Below are 19612 nucleotides of genomic sequence, written 5' to 3' on the forward strand. Positions count from 1 at the left end.
CACTCGTTTTGCAGATGTTATCTTACTTTTGTTTGCTAGGTGTCCCAGACTATCTTTTCCCCACCAACCCCCAAGATAGCCATGCCCAGGCTAGTGTGAACCTATCTACAGCTATCACAGCGATGCAATATGCATCTAGCTGCTAGTTTTACAGTTTACACTGCTAATATTCACAATGTAGACAATGCTTTCCAGAACTGTTTGGGGGGGTCAGTTTATTACATGCATAAAGACTCACGCATAAAATATAAAAATATTAACACCTCAGCCTTTCCTTTGCCATTCAAAAGCCGTGTTTTTTAGAATGCAGTCTACTTTTAGCTTTAATAGACTTTACTAGAGTAGATATATTCTTGTTTGATTCTGAGTTTTTACTGTTTATCATTAGGCTGGTCTCCGGATCTATTTTTCGCTTTTTTGGTTTGTCAATCGACCGTTCGCTGTCACGTATACGACGTTGCTTTTCATTAATTATCGCTTGAATAGCCTTAGTTTTCTTGTAGTCTTGTGAAAAGGGGTTGATATTGTAAAGATGAGATGAGTACATAGCCCTGAATCTCTCATCCTTAACATCAAATTGAAATAGAGAGTGAAAGATGGTATTTACTAATAAACAAAATTGTGGCTAATTGTGTACTAATAAACAACATGATGACGCACTCAGTCATAAAATTGGTTGTGAAATATATAAATACAAAATGTCAGTTTTCATGATTGCCTGAACAAAAAAACAAAGGGTATGAGAACGATATATCCATTATTTTCAGGAACTTTCAAATCTCCATACAACTATACGTAATATTACTATCTACGAATAGACACCGATGTATGCTCTGGTGCTTCTCATAAGGTTGGGCATCGTCGCTAGTAACACCTGCCATTACTTGTCATATTTTTAACCGGTGACTTCTATAATGAGTGATAGTAACTGCAGGTAATTTTTTTCTTTTAATAAACGATACAACAGACTGACACACTAGATTATTCCTAACATTGTTTTAAAGGAGTTGAAAATGGACAAACTGTAAACAATAGATGAGTTTCTAGCCTGTGACTTAAAAATTTGATTGCGTCAAAAAGCTCGATTTAATGAAATTAAGACCAATAAAAGGCTAAAACATTAGCTACAATTGAGGTCTCTTTTGTCTTCATAAGCTAACCCTGTCCAGAGATATAAGCGTTTGAATGAGGCCATCTTTTAAACATTCATTCGTGACGAGTGTTACATGTAAAAAGAGTCCACGAGTGATAAATATAACATCTCTTCTTTAGCCAATCATCAGCACGAAATGTTTATATAGGTCGTAATAAATGTTATCACTCGTAAAATGCGTTGTATGCAATCTCGAAGTTATGCATTTTACTCTATTATTAGATCGCATCAACATTGATATTTACTAAAATAATTAACATCGTTATTTTAATGAATTACTCGATCGACACGTTTTATTGACGAAAAACAGAATTGTGAAAATGCAACCAGTTCCTGCGAAGATGACTCTTGAGTTTTCTGAGCATCAGGTGGTTAAAGTTTGGGACAGACAGCTTATAGTTAGAGCTGACAGGTGTCAGCAGCGTGATGCTGCAGAGGAAGATAGGAGAATGGAGGTAAATTTATCTTTTACTTTGAATCTCCTATAGATATACTGTTTTGTTTACATTCAGATTATATTTCCCCATTCGTGATGCATTTCTTTGAGGCACTAGCCAGAGTTTATGATTAAAGTAGTTCCTTCTGCCCCTTAATATCAGCCCATTATAAATAATGTATGCAGTCAGTAAGCAAACACATGGACAAGCGAGCGTGGAAAATCACGTCTGCTAGTTTATTATCTGCCTTATATAAACAGTCTCAATATAAATAGCAATTTATCAGTTACAGCTGATGCCCCCTGACACGTACAAGAGTTTTATCACTTTTATACCCTAGAATTGTGCTGCCATTAGATATTGGTAGTGATCAACTACTCTTACTGGAATCTCTTTTGCTATCAACAACTAAAGACTGGTTCACACAATATCACCGGATGTCAGTGGTAATCACACACTACTTTGGTGATCGTCTATAACAATGATATTCATACTATCACAAACCCATATGATTTTACATCAGCTAATAGGCTGAGGTATAGAGTTTTCGTTATATGTTGCGGTCACAAAAGCAATGGAATACTGATCCCACAGCAACGATCATGAATGAGAATATAGATTGAGCAATCCGCAATAGCCAATCATCATTACCATTAAACATTAGTGTTCTCATTAAACAAATGATGAAATATTAGTCACAGCTACGATCACGAAAGAAAACATAAACCAAGCAATCCGCAATAGGTAATTATCATCACCGAAGTGGTTCATGTTGTTTAAGGTCCGACCACCCGGGCCTACTTTTTCGTTGGTTCTGATCGAATTCACGAAAAGAACGAAAAACAGAATTATTTGGCCGAAATTAACCGAATGATCAGAGCTGTGCATGCGCACCGAAATCGTCTACTAAACAATCTACTAAACAAATTATTAGCGAGCGCGATTCTAGCAGCTTTCACAATTTATATAATCTTTCCTGACGTATCCACGTTGCCTCAATGAAGTCATTGATTTATGGTACACCTATTCTACAAACAATTACCGAGAGAACAACTCTGGTATGTTAATATAGTGTGAACCTGTATTTAGCTATCACAGCAATGTAATATGCAGCTAGCTGCTAGTTTTAGTTTACACTGCTTGTAATCATAAAATAGACAGATCAAGTCACGTGACCGTGACAATAGGCTTTTAACATCTAAGATGTGCCACATCTAATACATCGTGAGATCTGAATCTATCGACACGCTTCCATGAGTATCAGTCTGAGCGTCATATGTACATATGTCACTCGTTTTGCAGAAGTTATCTTACTTTTTTTTGCTAGGTGTCCCAGACTATCTTTCCCCCACCCACCTCCAAGATAGCCATGCCCAGGCTAGTGTGAACCTATTTACAGCTATTACAGCGATGCAATATGCATCTAGCTGCTAGTTATACAGTTTACACTGCTAATATTCACAATGTAGACAATGCTTTCCAGAACTGTTTGGGGGGAGTCAGTTTATTACATGCATAAAGACTGATGCATAAAATATAAAAATATTAACACCTCAGCCTTTCCTTTGCCATTCAAAAGCCGTGTTTTTTAGAATGCAGTCTACTTTTAGCTTTAATAGACTTTACTAGAGTAGATATATTCTTGTTTGATTCTGAGTTTTTACTGTTTATCATTAGGCTGGTCTCCGGATCTATTTTTCGCCTTTTTGGTTTGTCAATCGACCGTTCGCTGTCACGTATACGACGTTGCTTTTCATCAATTATCGCTTGCATAGCCTTAGTTTTCCTGTAGTCTTGTGAAAAGGGGTTGATATTGTAAAGATGAGATGAGTACATAGCCCTGAATCTCTCATCCTTAACATCAATTTGAAATAGAGAGTGAAAGATGGTATTTACTAATAAACAAAATTGCGGCTAATTGTGTACTAATAAACAACATGATGACGCACTCAGTCATAAAATTGGTTGTGAAATATATAAATACAAAATGTCAGTTTTCATGATTGCCTGAACAAAAAAACAAAGGGAATGAGAACGATATATCCATTATTTTCAGGGACTTTCAAATCTCCATACAACTATACGTAATATTACTATCTACGAATAGACACCGATGTATGCTTTGGTGCTTCTCATAAGGTTGGGCATCGTCGCTAGTAACACCTGCCATTACTTGTCATATTTTTAACCGGTGACTTCTATAATGAGTAATAGTAACTGCAGGTAATTTTTTTCTTTTAATAAACGATACAACAGACTGACACACCAGATTATTCCTAACATTGTTTTAAAGGAGTTGAAAATGGACAAACTGTAAACAATAGATGAGTTTCTAGCCTGTGACTTAAAAATTTGATTGCGTCAAAAAGCTCGATTTAATGAAATTAAGACCAATAAAAGGCTAAACATTAGCTACGATTGAGGTCTCTTTTGTCTTCATAAGCTAACCCTGTCCAGAGATATAAGCGTTTGAATGAGGCCATCTTTTAAACATTCATTCGTGACGAGTGTTACATGTAAAAAGAGTCCACGAGTGATAAATATAACATCTCTTCTTTAGCCAATCATCAGCACAAAATTTTTATATAGGTCGTAATAAATGTTATCACTTGTAAAATGCTTTGTATGCGATCTCGAAGTTATGCATTTTACTCTATTATTAGATCGCATCAACATTGATATTTACTAAAATAATTAACATCGTTATTTTAATGAATTACTCGATCGACACGTTTTATTGACGAAAAACAGAACTGTGAAAATGCAACCAGTTCCTGCGAAGATGACTCTTGAGTTTTCTGAGCATCAGGTGGTTAAAGTTTGGGACAGACAGCTTATAGTTAGAGCTGACAGGTGTCAGCAGCGTGATGCTGCAGAGGAAGATAGGAGAATGGAGGTAAATTTATCTTTTACTTTGAATCTCCTATAGATATACTGTTGTGTTTACATTCAGATTATATTTCCCCATTCGTGATGCATTTCTTTGAGGCAGTAGCCAGAGTTTATGATTAAAGTAGTTCCTTTTGCCCCTTAATATCAGCCCATTATAAATAATGTATGCAGTCAGTAAGCAAACACATGGACAAGCGAGCGTGGAAAATCACGTCTGCTAGTTTATTATCTGCCTTATATAAACAGTCTCAATAGAAATAGCAATTTATCAGTTACAGCTGACGCCCCCTGACACGTACAAGAGTTTGATCACTTTTATACCCTAGAATTGTGCTGCCATTAGATATTAGTAGTGATCAACTACTCTTACTGGAATCTCTTTTGCTATCAACAACTAAAGACTGGTTCACACAATATCACCGGATGTCAGTGATAATCACACACTACTTTGGTGATCGTCTATAACAATGATATTCATACTATCACAAACCCATATGATTTTACATCAGCAAATAGGATGTGGTATAGCGTTCTCGTTATATGTTGCGGTCACAATAACAATGGAATACTGATCCCACAGCAACGATCATGAATGAGAATATAGATGGAGCAATCCGCAATAGCCAATCATCATTACCATTAAACATTAGTGTTCTCATTCAACAAATGATGAAATATTAGTCACAGCTACGATCAAAAAAGAAAACATAAACCAAGCAATCCGCAATAGGTAATTATCATCACCGAAGTGGTTCATGTTGTTTAAGGTCCGACCACCCGGGCCTACTTTTTCATTGGTTCTGATCAAATTCACGAATTGAACGAAAAACAGAATTATTTGGCCGAAATTCACCGAATTATCAGAGCTGTGCATGCGCACCAAAATAGTCTACTAAACATTCTACTAAACAAATTATCAGCGAGCACGATTCTAGCAGCTTTCACAATTTATACAGTTTTTCCTGACGTATCCACGTTGCCTTAATGAGGTAATTGATTTATGGTACACCTAGTCTACTAACAATTACCGAGAGAACAACTCTGATATGTTTATAGAGTGTGAACCTGTATTTAGCTATCACAGCAATGTAATATGCAACTAGCTGATAGTTTTAGTTTACACTGCTTGTTTTCATAAAGTAGACGAATCAAGTCACGTGACCGTGACAATAGGCTTTTAACATCTAAGACACGTCACATCTAATACATCCTGAGATCTGAATCTATTGACACGCTTCCATTAGTATCAGTCTGAGCGTCATATGCAACACGTTGCTCGTTTTGCAGAAGTTATCTTACTTTTTTTTCACTAAGTGTCCCAGAATCTCTTTCTTCTCCACCCCCTAAGTTAGCCGTGCCCAGGCTAGTGTCAACCTGTCTTTAGCTATCACAGCGATGCAATATGCATCTAGCTGCTAGTTTTACAGTTTACACTGTTAATATTCACAATGTAGACAATGCTTTCCACAACTGTTTAGGGGGGGTCAGTTTATTACATACAGAACGACTGATGCATAAAATATAAAAATAATAACACCTCAGGCTATCCTTTGGCATTCAATGGTCGTGTTTTTTTAGAATGTAGTAGGCGTTTAGCTTTAATAGACTTTACTAAAGTAGATATACTCTTGTTTGATTCTGGGTTTTACTGTCTATCATTACGCTGTTCTCTGGATCTATTTCCCACTTTTTGGTTTGTCAATGGAACGTTCGCTGTCACATATACGACGTTGCTTTTCATCAATTATTGCTTGCATAGCTTTAGTTTTCCTGTAGTCTTATGAAGAGGGTCGATAGTGTAAAGATGAGATGAGTACCTAGCCCTGAATCTCTCATCTTTATCATCAATCTAAAATAAAGAGTTAAAGGTGGTATTTACTAATAAACCATGTGATGACTTAATCAGTCATAAAATTAGTTGTGAAATATACGCATCTAAAAATGTCAGTTTTATGTTTGTTTGTCTTTGAGCTTGAAAGGAAGAAAGATAACGAAGGAAAGAAAAGCCATGAAAGTAGCCATGAATGTAGTGAAACAGGTCTTAATGCACAATAGCATTGCTAATCAAAGTTCAGGCTTTAAAGTCAGCAAGCGACACTGAGGATTGGCTAACCCAGATTAACCAACAGTTACTGTTCCAGTGCTAGCATAAACTTAGCAATACATTTCAACACCTTAAAATCTACAGGAAGATAGATTCAGGCCTCAGACATGGTATGAGACTATCATCTGGTTTTAGACATTTCTCTGGCCACAAGCTGAGGGCTTAGGTAAAAAGAGTTTAGATTATCAAGTAAATTAGTATGGTGCGAGCTGGGATTCAACATGAAGCCATTAATATGAAAATATTATGCTCTATGAGCTGAAAGACATGGACTCTGTTGGTAAAGCTGTGGTATTTGCAGGACTTCAGGTAACTGAATAATGAAGCTGTGTGATAATTAGCAAGTTTTCTGTAAAGGATTCTCAAAGGTTGACTTGCAACAAAATTCGCATTACAGTTATTTAGCATCAAAAGGTTTCCCATGTTTCACTCTACTGTATTGTAGGTCCAAAATATGTTAAATTGTGATTACAAGCTCCTAAAAGCTCAAAAGCGAGCAATTAAAAAGTATGGTCATAGGTGGGAATTCCTTTATTTTGATGACGTATTCAACTCGATGTGGTAATTTTTTGACATGTGACGATGTCACGTGAAATAAAAGGCTTATAAAAAGCTTGATATAAAAAGCTTGAGCTCATGCAATATTATATCACGGTTAATTGTGTCACAAGCCTTTGAGAAGTCAATAAATCAATGATTTTTTAAAAATCATTTAGGGTAGCAAAAGCATGATTTCAAAACTTGATAAGAAGCACTTATTTATTCGCTTTGTAAAAGGTTGTGAAATATACACATATAAAATATGTCAGTTTTTATAACTTTTTCCTTAAAAAATAAAGGGTATGAGAACAATTTATTTATTATTTTTAGGAACTTTCAAATCTCAATACAGCTGAACATAATCTCCTTATCTATGAATAAATACTGATGAATCTTTTGGTGCTTCTTATAAGGTTTAGCATCTTCGCTATTAACAACTGCCACTACTTGTCAAACTTTTTAACTGACCACTTTTACAGTGAGTGACAGTAACTGCAGGTGCAATTTTTATTTTAATCATTCCAACAACAAATTGATTCACCAGATCATTCTTGAAAATTGCTTTAAAGCACTCGCAAATGGACAAACTGTAAACAAGAGATGAGTTTGTGATTTAATATTTAGCAAGGTATCCAGTCACAAAGCTAGGATTTTTCCCAGCGATTGGGTGCAAGAACTACATAGCCTGTGATTCAACCAAATTGCTCGGTACGTCTTGAAGAGTGTGAGTGAATGAACCATGTAGCCTTTCATCATAGGAGCGAATAAGTGAAATAATTGTGGTAAACATATAAACAGCGGGGGGGGGGGGGGGGGTTGGTGGATTTTCAAGGTCATGTCTATTGAATACTTTAGGCTAAAGAAGAATTTATCAGTATAAGTCGAGATGAAATCGTCACACACAAGTGAGAGACCAGTGGTTGGGAGCGTATTAATACCTGCTGACATTGAAGCAGGAACTATGGACCAAACTGAGTTCAAAACTCACCACATGATCCTTGTAAACAATTTACACAGCACAGCGACTCTCTCTCTGATTACCATCAACAACGCACCTGTATCAAATAGAAGTAATTAGTGACAGTCAATATCCAATTGTAAATGGCTTACATTGTTACCATAATTTTAATGCTATGCATAGCATCAATATTTATCTGTCAGTTAATTTAGAACCACCAATATGGATCAAAAAGGGAACTGAAGACCCTAATGTTGTACTTTCCAAAGAAATGCTTGAACTAAATATGCAAGGTATACCAAAGTTTATCTGTTCATCCATTTCTTTGATCTTTTTCAGTTCTTTTAGACACTTTGCCTATTCACGTTTTTGCTGCCGTTGTTTATCAAACAGTGAATCCAGCTCCTTTACTTTCTCTACCTTCGTTTTCTTTTTTACCAACCCTTTTGTGGTATCTTTTAGACCTGAAACATTTTAATGGCATATAGAGACAAAAGCAAAAATAAAGGCATGGTAACGGTTGTACAGCTTTTACACTTTTATGCTAGTATAATAGTATTAGTGGGTTGAGAAATCTTTAAATGTTTTGTATCACAAACCAGAAGTGGAAGACTCCCAACATTGAACACTCCCTAGCGATTGTGAAGTACCCATGAAAGTTTCATATCACAAACCATAAATGAAAGACATCCAGAATTCATATAATTCTCATGCCTGTGAATTTGACCCTAGCGAGACTCAAGCGCCTAATAAATTATGTTCTACATAAAAAAGGCAATTAAGAAGATATTTAGTTAGTGGGAAAATTGTTTGCGCTAAATAGGACATAAGTGTTTAGAGTTTCCTAATGTAAGTACGTCACAGGAACACTGACAGTTCAAAGACACACTGTGCCTTATAGTCAACTAAAATCATGATAGAGTAGAAAAAAACCAGCAAACTAAGAAATACATTAGAACACACTGCCAGACTTAACCAAACTATCTCTGTTTTGGTTCAATACAGGTCTATGTACTTGTATCCCATGTGACCTCAAGGTCAACTGACCCGTCACTGTCCTCCTTCGTTGTCTTGACCCCCTCCGAGTAGGAGAGCTCTGTACTTATCAATTGATATCTCATCTTTCTCACCAGAGCTTGAATCAGCCAGCTCGAGCAAATCTACGCAAGTGTTGGATTGATATGCTAGAATGTTTCTAATTATGCAGCCTGCCTAGTACTAACACCGACTAAATCACATTAAAATAAAATTGTCTCTCTAAGTGATATAATGTAAACGGACTACAAACAGAAAACAAACAGAAATGTTTGTACCAACACTGACCAGCTAACGATAACACAGTTTTCTCTCCAGTATAAAAATATGATGTTAACAGGCTACACCATATTTTTCTAATGTAATTTGTAAAATGCATAAAATAGAGCGTTCTTCAATTGCTAACATAAATTACTGAAAGGTAAATGGATGTGATTAACTTTAAAGCCAAGTGTATTGTCTGTGAGTTCCTTGAAAGCATATTATGGTCAAAGTTGGCTAAATGAATAAGACTATTCTATTAACAACCATGATTAAAAGCGCCTAAACTCAAAGTTTTTTCCAGCTTCATTCATTTCATATGCTAAAAGTATTTTGGTAACTGACTTTAAAGTGTAGTTTTTAGGAGCATAAGTATAGTGATAAAAGAGTACTATAATTGTACTCCCAATATGAATTGTTGAGGAAGATTAAGACCAAGGGAAAGTGACAAAAAAGTTAATTTGAATTTAGAGACTTTCATAGAAAAATTGCTGATCTCAACGTCGAGTGTTTGGACTTCAAATTGCCGCCAGGCAACACTATGGGTGTACATGAGAAGGTCTCAGCTTTCATAGAATTAGAGTAAACGCATTTGAAGGTATATCGAAAGATTCAGATTCCATGCAAGTGTTATAAAACCTAGAGGGTTTAGTACAAAGGAGGGTTCAGATTCTATACAATTAAATAGAAAACTGTAGTGGTACCAGAGAGGGGTTCAGATTTCATACAAGTAGTGAAACCCTATGGTGGTACACAATAGAGTTTCAGATTTCAAACAAAAGGGGAAACCCTACATGAGTACATGAGAGAGGTTCAGATTTTATACAGGTGGGGATAATACTATGGGAGGTACATGTGGAACACTCAGATTCCATAGAGGTATATGTAATATTGTCGTGGTACATCAGAGGTGTTCAGATTCTATACAAGTTGAGGAGACCCTTGGGCGGTACACAAAAGGGGTTCATACTCTAAAAACTGGCGGAACCACTGGTGATACAACGGTGGGATGCAGATTCTATACAACTGAGGGAAACACTATGATGGGGTACACATGAGAGTTTCCTAGTTGCTATGCAAGTGGGCAAAACACCATGATGGTACATATGGTAAGTATGAGAACATTATGGTGGTACACGAGGGGACTTCAGAATTTATAGATGTTGGAGAAACATTATATGGGTACATGAGATGGGTTCAGATTTCATCTATGTGAGGGAACCAATGTGAAGAATACATGAAAGAGGTTCAGATTCGCTACATGTTGGATCAACAATATGAGGAGTGCACGAGAGAAGTTAAGATTTTATACAGGTCAAGGACACTGTGGGATACATGAAAGAGGTTTGGATTTCATACAATAGGTAGAAAAACTAGGGTGGTACACGAAAGGGGTGCAGATTCCATACAAGATGGGAACACTATAGAGGTACAGAAGAAGTTTTTAGACTCCATACCAGCAAGAGGAAAATGCTATGATGGTACAGGAGAAGGTTCAGATTCTATACAAATAAGGTAACCACTACAATGGTGGTATGTGAGAGTGGTTTATACACAATACAAGTTAGGTGAACACTGGTGGTACGTGAGAGTGATTAAATTCCGTACAAGTGAGGGAAACACTATGGTAGTTCACGAGAGGGGTTTCGTTTTCATATAAGTAAGGGGAACCCCTGTGGTGGCACAGTAGAGAAATTCAGTCTCCATACAGTTGAAGGGGCAATCATGAGGGGCACACAAAAGGGGTTCAGATTCAATGCAAGTGGAGGAACACTATAGGGTTACATAAGATGTGTCCCAACTATATATAAGTTGGGAGACGGGGAGCAACTGCTACAGTAGTACACGAGAGTGGTGAATAAGTAAGGTGAACACAATGGTGATACGTGAGAGGGGCTCTAGAGTGGGCTCTATTCCATGCAAGTGAAGGAAATGCTATGGTAATTTATGAGAAGGGTTCAGTTTCAATACAAGTGGGCGTAACACTGTAGGGATACAGAAGAGGTGTTTAGTAAGCTAAATTTGTTTACGTTAGATCAGAATAGACCAAATATACAGAATCTACTAAATATACTGAATCAACCTATTTCCAAATCGTCTTATGGTTGGCAGAAACCAAAGCAGCTGTAAGTTGACAACGACCTGTATTTGTGTTTAGATACGGTATAGACTTAATTACCAGTCAGGTTTCTCAGAGACTATTTCATGGTAAAATGTTTTAAGTCAACTTATGTTTATGAGCGTGTTGCTGCTGAGTCAAATCAAATATGAAAAGGAAATTACATACTGTAATTATACACCTAACATACACAGCACGACGTGAAGCCTAAACAAATGATCATAGTAAAAGTGCTTCACCATATATAAATGGTAAAAGTAATAAAGTTAGTTCCCAAGGATTACCAGTATCAAAAATTAGTGGACAGAAGGCATGTATTAACAGTAAAACACTTTATGAAGCACACACAATCATAACATCGTTGCCACCATTGTTTTGTTGTCCTGCCACCTGCCAGTTTAAGGCTTAACAAGAAAAATGTCTAGCTTATTTTTTATAATGCAAACAGTTGTGTAGACGTTTGTGTATTGATGACGCAAGAAGCCAGTTGTAAATGTTATAGCTTATTTGGATATAGCCATAGATTGTTGACTATGGTTATAGCTTTTTGAGTTGTAGTTGTAGCTTATTTGACTACAGGGATAGCCAACTTGGTTGTAGTTGTAGCCTACTTTATTGTAGCAACTCATTTGACTGTAATTGCAGCTTTTAATGTCAATTTTTGATTGTTTCAGTCAAACCAGGATCCACAGACACCATCGGTGTAGACTGTGATACTAAACCTGTAAATAAGGCTGAGAAGACCATAAATTTCAGATTTTGGGACACTGCGGAATAGGAACGCTTTAAGTATATTACGAATGGGTTCAGATTTTCTGTAAAATTTTTCGATCAACTACATCAATCACACCAAGGAAGAAGAGGCTTCAAATGCTTCATAGAGCCTTTTTATGTCTTTGACTTTTATGCCAACTCTGTTTGAACCTGCTAGTAGCTCACTTACTTGTAGTTTGTACATTTGTATAATTTATATGAATATTTGTTGAATGCAAGAAATATATAAAGTTGTCAAACCAAAGCCTGTAAGTCACTAATATTGAAAGTGTGTTTGCCAGCATTTTGTTGGGCAATGCAATTTATAATATAACCTAAAATATATATGATACAACATTTAATCTATCATAATTGAAAAAAATGCATGAACAACACAACTAAAGCCAGGCATTCATTTTGCCACTTCTGTTATTGTATAAACATAACCTTTCCTATGAAACTTACATTTTTATAAAAAAGTAATTTTCTCTTCCTAAAAAACTTACACAAGAACTTAGTGAATTTTATCAGAAAGTACTCACATTTTTCTATTGTTTCAGTTAGTTTTTAGTGTTTGAAGTGAACTAACTGTAAAGATGTTTCAAGATTAAATTCGACAAAACTTGGTCAAGCGAAAGTGTGATTTCTCTATAGTTGCAAAGAGATTGACAAAATAGATATGTGTAATACTGCAACATGTAAGCAACAGCCTATATCAACTAGTGATGTCATTATGGTATGTATTCTCCTTCTGAGTGTTTGAACACCGATCAAGTTTAGTCTATTTTAACCTTAATACATCTTGGCAGTCAGATCTCGTTAAACATCAACAACAATCAGAAATGAATGGAAAATATTGATAATTTCATTTATTAGTTATATTAATATTTATAATATTTCCCCGTAAAATCATCTAAAGTTTTCAGTAGATTCATCTTCGATCTTGTCAGCCATTTCAAAGGCCTAATAGAAAAGTTGATAACGTGGCTGGTGGTGGTGTGAGTTTGCACCTCGTTTTCACATATCCTCACTGAATTCAGATTAGATAGAATGATTTACAACTACCTTAAGACCCAATGCTGATTGGTTAAACGTATTAAATTAGTTGCAATGAGCTGCTACATAGGAGCTTCTGGTGCTCTACTAGTTCATGACACTTCATGGTGAGTGGCAGGTGTCACAGGTAGCTGTTTACTTAAAGGCACTCATAAGTTGTCATGTTTACGCATTGCTATTAACCATCAAGCATGAGTCAGTAGAAAATTCATCATCGACTCCATGAATTTACTTGCATGGTTGAAAATGGTCGGTGTCTCAAAGTCTAATGAAAATAAAATGTTTATTAAGGTTATGAAATGTGTTTGTTTCTTTGGCAATAACTGTATAGCCTGAATATTTTTCAAAACTGACTAGGGTATATTATATTTGCACTTACGCATTAGTTCGCCATCCTTTAAAGCACCTTGTGCAGGATGAAGAATAGACCGCTTGTTCTGATTTATCAAGGTCATCATAGATGATTATTGAAGTCTGTTTTCTGTTTTATAGTACCTTTGTTTATTTCAGCTTTGAGTTTTGAGTTTTTGTTACTTTCTGTGATGCATTAATACAAGCTGGTGCATAGGATTTATGAATATTTATGAATATCTATAATTCTCAAAGTTTGTTGTCATCTAGCTACAGCAATTAAATTCTAGAAATAAATTAAAGCTAGGAATGAAAAATCTGCTTCTAATTGGTTTAGAACTCGCAAAGATCGCAAGTCAAGTGTGGAGCTATGACATTTATACTTACTGTACTTATTAGTGCTGGGCCCGAGTAATGAAACTTGCTGAACTTCCGGGTTTATTTTCTCTCGAGTCTCAGGCAATAGAAATTTGGAGAATTTTGATCTTGCCGGTTTGAGTTTTCACTTGCGAGTTTGGGTGGTTGGTACACGGATCCATCGAGTAGAGTAAAAAAAACTCGTTCCATTGCGCTCTAAGCACAGTTTAGCAACTCGCCGATTAACGCTGCGAGAACGAATATCAGTGGATAGAAAATAGTAAAAAGATAATAAATCAATTGAGAAGAATTATAATCACATTGTAAATTTTAAGATATGTCTAGTGTTGAGAGATTTTTGACACAAAACCCTGTATTAATAAACCCGAAACCAGAAAAGCCTGTTGGCCAAGAAGTACTCGTGCCCATCACTAGTATTCATCATAAATTTAGTCCAGCTACCTATTATAGCCATAAGTATTGGAGTCGTGTGTTCATTATAGATAAGATAACTCTTATTACATTTGTGTTTGTTTTCCCTCTTTTTAACCCCTTTAGAAAGTATTTCATCCAATAAGGGGGGCTGACACTGCCTCTTCAAACCCCCAGATGCTCATGGTTAGTCGCCTAACATTAGCCGCCCCAACTTGCAACCAGGGAATACAGGCCTGTGTAGATTGCACTCTTGCGAGGGGTGGGGGCTCACACCACCTCTCCAAACCCCAAGATGCTCATAATTAGTTGCCTAACATTAACCCCCAAACCTTCAACCAGGGAATGCAGGCCTGTGTAGATTGCACTCTTGCGAGATCTCGCAATGTTTGACATTAGTTAGCCTCAGCCGTGCCCCTTAACATCACAATAAAAAGAGAGATAGTACATAATATCATTTGGAAAATATAGTATAGTGCTTAGAATCTGAGTTATTTATCATAAAAATAATCTGTACATGGAAAACTAATGACACTGATTCCTTTGTCATCTTTGATGGTTCTTTGGAGTTGTCCCACCTTTGCTTTTCACTAGCGTCATCATCGTAGTTGATAATAAAAGTGGTAAGCAATAAAAAGAAGCGGCAAGAGCACACAACACCGGATATGAAAATTGCGACGTCATAAGTTCCGAGCCTTAACTATTGAACATTTCTGTGGTAGAGCTCTGGAGAAATCCTATAAAAACCAACCAATGTCTGTCTCACCATGTCAAACAATGGCTCATTTGAAAGCCAAGATATTGAAAAACCTGAATATGCTTAAACAGTTATTATGTAATTGATGTGCTTTAAACATCAGATAACACTGTAAATTATAGACAAATTATACTCTACAATAAATCTGATAAAGTTTCGTGTAAGTTTATCTTTCAAGGGCTACAGCAAGAAATACCGCTTTCTTTTTAGGCGATAACCTCTTAAAAAGCTGAGTGTTTGCAATAAGCAGAACAGAAAGATGAAAACATATTAGTGTTAATCTGTCGTAAGTTTAACTCGCTGAAAACTTTCTGGTTTTTGATAGTGTTCTACTTATGTATATAGGGGACTTGGATCCAAAAATGATGGGCTCTGGATTACAATGCAGTAATGCTGCCTTGCGTCGATTTCAAAGACAACAGGCTAGGTCTGGGAAAAAAGTCTGTGACTGCTACTAATCTCTTTGCTTCCTTTGCTGACTGAGTGGCAGCTCTGCTGGATGGTTTAAAATCATGCTTATATCTGTGCTGTTTGAAGTGGTCTCTATTTACATATCGGTCAATTTGTAACCAAAATTGATATCTACATTATAAACAGTCTTTAGAATGACATTTCTCTGAGGCTTGACTGGATAATTTATATGTTCTATATTGTTTTAAAGTCTTTGGAGAAAGAGCACAAAGGGAAAAAAAGTGTTATCTTATCAATGATGTTATTTTCACAATAACTGCACCATCAGCCAGCCATTCGAGAAAATTGCCTAAAAATCTGTCTTTCTCTGTGAATGCTGTTAGGTATCACCATTTACACAAGCGACTGTCAAATGCAAATAAGGGTCACTGCTGAATACAACTACTGTATATTCAAATCATTTTCTAAAACGATGATGTAGAAATAAAGTTGGTATATCTTTAAATGACATGTAAAAGCCGATGGTCGTACATGTCCGCATGAAAATGAAAATCAGCAAATTTTGTGTATGAAGGAAATGTTAGAAAATTTGAATATCTGTAAGAAAACCTTTTGCTATTTGGTTAGCTGTAAGGGGAAGACAATTTATATAGTAGTGCCTTGATGGAATGATTTATCTTGCACCAGGTTTTCTATTATATGACGTCAGTGTAGGAAACTCCAAATATAATTATTTAATTGTTATCCTAGCTTGCTAATATATTTATGTTCAGTTGAATTTTTTGATATTTCATCAATCTTTGTCTAACTCAGCACCAGTCCAACATCTGCTTATAAAATATGTTTTGTCTAGCATATTAAGAGTGTCAATGTGTAGGCTACAGTTGTACGTTAGCCAGAAGGCCAGTTTATAGATACAACGATTTCAAACCTTTAGTATTATTTTAAGCAAATTTATTGCAGAAAGTGATATATGCTCTTCTATAAAAAATTGGTGTTGACGTTGCAACGGACATTAAATTCAACAACCTTCACAACATATATGGTTGCTAGCAACAACAAATCAAACTGAAACTAACAACATACCGTAAAACCTCTAATTGAACGCCACCCTGAGAGAAGGGTTAAAAATAGACCGCCACTCTCCGATTGAACGCCACCTCCATTTGACCACCACTTTGATATTCTTTGATCTTTACGAGCCCATAATATGCACTAATCAGTAGAAAAGTGTCCACAAAATCGTATTACTAATGAATTGTTTGTATCAATAACAATCAATTATCTTGATATTCAATTCCAATGCTTTTCATTTATTTTTGTTAAAACTTTGAAAGCGACACCATAGGAATAATCAATAACGGTCTCAGGCTAGTAGTAGTTCTCTGTTTAACACGGTATTTCTACTTTGAAGAAGCCTACATATGAAAATGGCTTAATAATACGACGGTAGATAAACTTTCAAAGCAACGCTATAAAAATAATTACTATCTCAAGCTAGTAGTGGTTTCTTGTTTAACGTGGTCATAATACTTCAAAATACATGCGTACAAAAACCGGTTCGTAAGTTTTGGACCAAAGGTTACGTTTACTAAGCAAACTTTTACACATTGTGTTCGTGCTAAAGAATGCTAAAAGCTATGCTAAAAATGTTTGGACGCTAACATCAACTAGTTCAGCAGTGCAAAAAAGAGTTGAGGTCAGAGGATATTGCGGGAGGTATTGGACAACTAAAGTGTTTGTTTTGGCTGCAAATTGTAGCAAACATATTACAAAGTGCAACAAGCTTTTATTCAATAATATCAAATGCAGATATAAAATAAAAATATGTTTTCAAATTTAGAATGAAAAAAAATTGAAAACTCCAGCCAATTGTAAAGAAGAACACAAGCTATAATCTCATCGCAGGTCAATTGCACACAGTAGATATCAACTAATAGATATATTTTTCGGTTTCTCATTGCACATTTATTAAGAGATCTTTGACAAGTTAGACACAAGTTGGCAGATTTATTGCATCCAAAATGTTTAATTTTGCTCCACCAAAAGAAGAGAGCAAAAAATAGGCGACATTCATTTCACCTGTAAGAGCGCTAAATTTGCCTCCCAAAGATTCTGAGGAGCCATTTGAAAAATACACCGCCAGCCTCTATTTGAACGCTGCATACAATTGACCGCCACCATAGAATAGTTGAATAATAGAGCGTCATGGCGTTCAATTGGAGGTTTTACGGTATATGGTTGCTAGCAATAACTAAACAAACTGAAACTAATAACAACCTATACAACATATATGGTTGCTAGCAATAACTAAACAAACTGAAACTAACAATAACCTATACAACATATATGGTTGCTAGCAATAACAAAACAAACTGAAACTAACAATAACCTATACAGCGTATATGGTTGCTAGCAATAACTAAACAAACTGAAACTAACAACAACCTATACAACATATATGGTTGCTAGCAATAACAAAACAAACTGAAACTAACAATAACCTATACAGCATATATGGTTGCTAGCAATAACTAAACAAACTGAAACTAACAATAACCAATACAGCATATATGGTTGCTAGCAATAACCAAACAAACTGAAACTAACAACAACCTATACAGCTATATGGTTGCTAGCAATAACTAAACAAACTGAAACTAACAATAACCTATACAGCATATATGGTTGCTAGCAATAACAAAACAAACTGAAACTAACAATAACCTATACAGCATATATGGTTGCTAGCAATAACAAAACAAACTGAAACTAACAATAACCTATACAGCATATATGGTTACTAGAGTTGCCCCGATTTTGATATCGGAATCGCTATCGGTGCCGATATGGGTGTTAAGTATCTGAATCGGTATCGGCCGATCTTTTCTTAAAAAATCGGAAACTTCAGATATTTTTTACATATCAACTATTTACATACAACACATAATGTTGCTATTGATTACAAAATAAACTGAAACTAAAAAATTATTGCTAGCAACAACAGTATGCAGATACAAATTTGAGCAGCAAACAAAAGAAAACAAGTAATTGTCTTCCCTTTTATAAAGCAATGTTAGATAATTAAATTATTGGAGCATCGATAACTTATTCGTGCTCATATGCAGTGTTTGTAAGTGATGTTTGTTTTTACATTTTCAAAAAGGTATCCACATTTTTAAAATAAATAGCAAACATTTTAAAATGTGTTCTGGGTCATTTTAATTGTCATTATATTCATTATTATAGTAGTAATGATTTTAAATTTGACAAAAACTATCAGCTTTCTAATAAACTTGTGAATATTTTAATATGTTGACAGATAGTGCTTTACCGAGAATGCATGTTGTTTGGACAGCAGCCAAATTTTACTGAACAAATACATCTTTACCTACATGTACAATAATGAGAAAAGGTGCGGTTTTTATGTTATATGTTCGATTTTAGACAAATTCATAAAAAAACATAATAAGAGTGTTTATGGTGACATCATCAGACAACCAAAATGCACTATAATTATGAATATAATATAATAGAGCCCCAACGAAGTCATGTTTATCCATCATAAAGTCAATAGAGTTTAGTAACTAGTTAGTTGTGTCTATTGACTAGAGTTGATACAACTTAATCTCTACTGACTCTCATCACTGTCTCTTTCAGCTGGAATAAGGGATACCACAAGATCGAAGCATGGCCGGTATTATCATAGCCACGATTGAGGTTAGAACTCGCACAACTATTGTACCACCAGGCTCCTGCAATATACACAATTCTCTAAGTTTGCAATCCAAATAAATGCTCTCATCTGTTTATGCTATATATAATGTGTAGCCTGTGTTTCTGGCTGCTACCTTTACAATAACATTGTGTTAATGTTCAGTGGATATTTAATTATGAGCTATTTTCCTAATATGTTTATGCAGTTAGTTATTTAGGTGAGACAGAAAGCTGTTTTAAAATAAAACTTTCTTGAGTTTTAAATATTAATAGACGGTA

This window comes from Watersipora subatra, chromosome 5 (genome assembly GCF_963576615.1).
Source record: "Watersipora subatra chromosome 5, tzWatSuba1.1, whole genome shotgun sequence".
In the NCBI taxonomy this organism is placed as follows: domain Eukaryota; kingdom Metazoa; phylum Bryozoa; class Gymnolaemata; order Cheilostomatida; family Watersiporidae; genus Watersipora; species Watersipora subatra.